General features: G+C 39.1%; 1 non-coding gene across 1 annotated transcript; it reads right to left on the bottom strand.

The window, feature by feature from the left end:
* Positions 1-1059: 1059 nt before the first annotated feature.
* Positions 1060-1162, bottom strand: LOC131321548 (U6 spliceosomal RNA). The gene has a single exon (XR_009198579.1). It is a non-coding gene; the product is annotated as a U6 spliceosomal RNA (small nuclear RNA).
* Between the last annotated feature and the right edge of the window lie 1089 nt (positions 1163-2251).

A 2251-nucleotide genomic window follows, 5' to 3' on the forward strand; every position in this document is an offset into this window, starting at 1 on the left:
GTCATCATCGGAGCTGTTCGGTTTTTAGAGTTCATCGAGAACATCGAATCATGTCGAAAAGCGTGTTTATGAGATATCGTTTCACATGTTTTCAACACTCATAAATTTTTTTACTTTTTATATTTTCAACATAACTGCGTTCCGAAAGTATATCAATCAGCATCTGATAACGTCCGAAGAGTGGCGGTGTCTGAATACAAGTATCCAAGAAGACACGTCTCCTTAATAGTTTCTTAGGCCGGGAATCAAGTTCCATTCGTGGGTGTTCTGGAGCCATTGTTGGATGTTTCTATACAAGGGAATAGTGGTATATGTCATCTCATCTCATTTCTTTGAGTTGTCATGTTCATGTTTTGGCAGTTGGAAGTGTTGGGATTCCATGAGTCCTTGTTTGGCTATGTTTAGCTATGCACATTGGAAACCCCCCCACCACCACCACTTGTTTTTTTTATAATTAGATGTTTGGATGAGTTTACGTGCACTTCGATTAATCTTGGGGACCATACAATCCACCGTTCACTTTTGGGGCCCCCACTTAAACCTAGAGCTAATGCTCCATATGAACTAGTCCTAAATAAGTTGATAGTACCTGAGTAATTTCGAACTTGAGTCTTTAGAAAAGAATAAACCCTTAAGTCTCATGTTTTGACCACTATGTCAACTCTATGTCTTTTTTAAGGAATTGAACTGTTTTGTTGGACCCTTGCGGGTGTTTTTCGAGTCTACTTCAACCATCATAACCACTGGTTATGTAGATATCCTCAAGAACACATCATCTATACCAAAAAATCATGTCACACAGGGATACTTGTATTCAGACACGGTCACTCTACAAACACTCCTACACCAGTGTGAACTTGGATGGTACTCCTTCAACCCTTCAAACCCGTTCTAGATAACGAATCTACCTTGTAAAGACGTTCTCCATACTTAGGAATGCAACTCACGTAAGATAAGGGGTCTTTCTTTCAGTCAATCATGTATCAGTCTTCCTAAGAGCTTGAACCTCTTCTAGCAATATCAGAATTTGACCAAAACTTTTTTACTTTTGCTTTATTAAAGAATTTAAACCATTTCTCGATTGGTGCGTGTCATTCTTGGTAGGCGCCATGCTAATCTTTCTCTATATCGTTCCAATCTTAACGGGGACCCCCAAAAAACTTCTTCGATACAATCTATTCGGGACAACTTGCGCGCAAATTCTCCTATGGTTTCTCACCTGGTCTCAGCCTCAACCTAGGCATCGGCTGATTCAGCTGTCTTGTTCTTAGTTTTCTTCTTTACTCCGACTCTGGAGACATGGTCTTAAGCCAAGCTCTGAACGTATTTATCAACAGTTGTAAGATAAACAACTCGAATAGTAAACTCTGCTTATAGGTCATGAAATACATGTCTTTTAATTTAGTTTGTGATATGTTTTCTGTTTTCCATTTCTTTTTAATGAAGTGCTTGCGAGGTAAAATTATCTTTAAGGAGTAAACTAAAGTAAGCAGAGTTTAATAATGTCATTTTCTAAGACCGCTCCCATGAATTTGGTTACATAATGTCATTTTCTAAAACCGCTCTAAAAACAGGTTTGCGGATGCGATCTCGAATGACATAAAAGACTTAATTGAAGTCCTCCCTAACACCAATTGGTTTTAGGAGAGATAGTGGAAAAGCGGTCCAACATAGGAAAATAGGTCCCTGGCAATGTAGCATTTGTGATACGAAGTTGGCCGGACTCATGGTCGAGGTAGAGTTGGCGTTGGTATATAGCATATATATGAATTAGTATTAGTTTATCGGCAAAACAGAAAGCTATCCTGTTCGGTTCGATTCAGGTAACCAACGGTTTGGGTGAGATTGCCATTCCTAAACGGACATTAGAAATAATTATGAACCATGTCATGCACTCGTACGTACACTAAGATTATAGTATTTCATAATGTGCGTTTAGTCTAATCAATCAAACCCAACCAAACCCAGTTGACTGTTAAGCAACCTGATTGGCTTCCATGTATCGCAGGAATCAGAGGATAAGAGAATTCATCGAAGTAATAATCGCATTTTTGTTTTTGCCATCACACCAAGGTATCAGCAATGTTTGTGTCTTGTTGCGTGTCCGGCCGTGCTGCTAATTTCCTGGCTCTCATTATGTTTTCATTTCCCGGTTCCGGTTCGACAAGTGTGTGGACGTAAATCCTTTTGTAAAGCTAAAAAAATTGGACGGACAAAATGTATGATGGATGGGGTGCATTTTTTACTTCAG

This window comes from Rhododendron vialii, chromosome 3a (assembly GCF_030253575.1).
Source record: "Rhododendron vialii isolate Sample 1 chromosome 3a, ASM3025357v1".
Classification (NCBI taxonomy): Eukaryota; Viridiplantae; Streptophyta; class Magnoliopsida; order Ericales; family Ericaceae; genus Rhododendron; species Rhododendron vialii.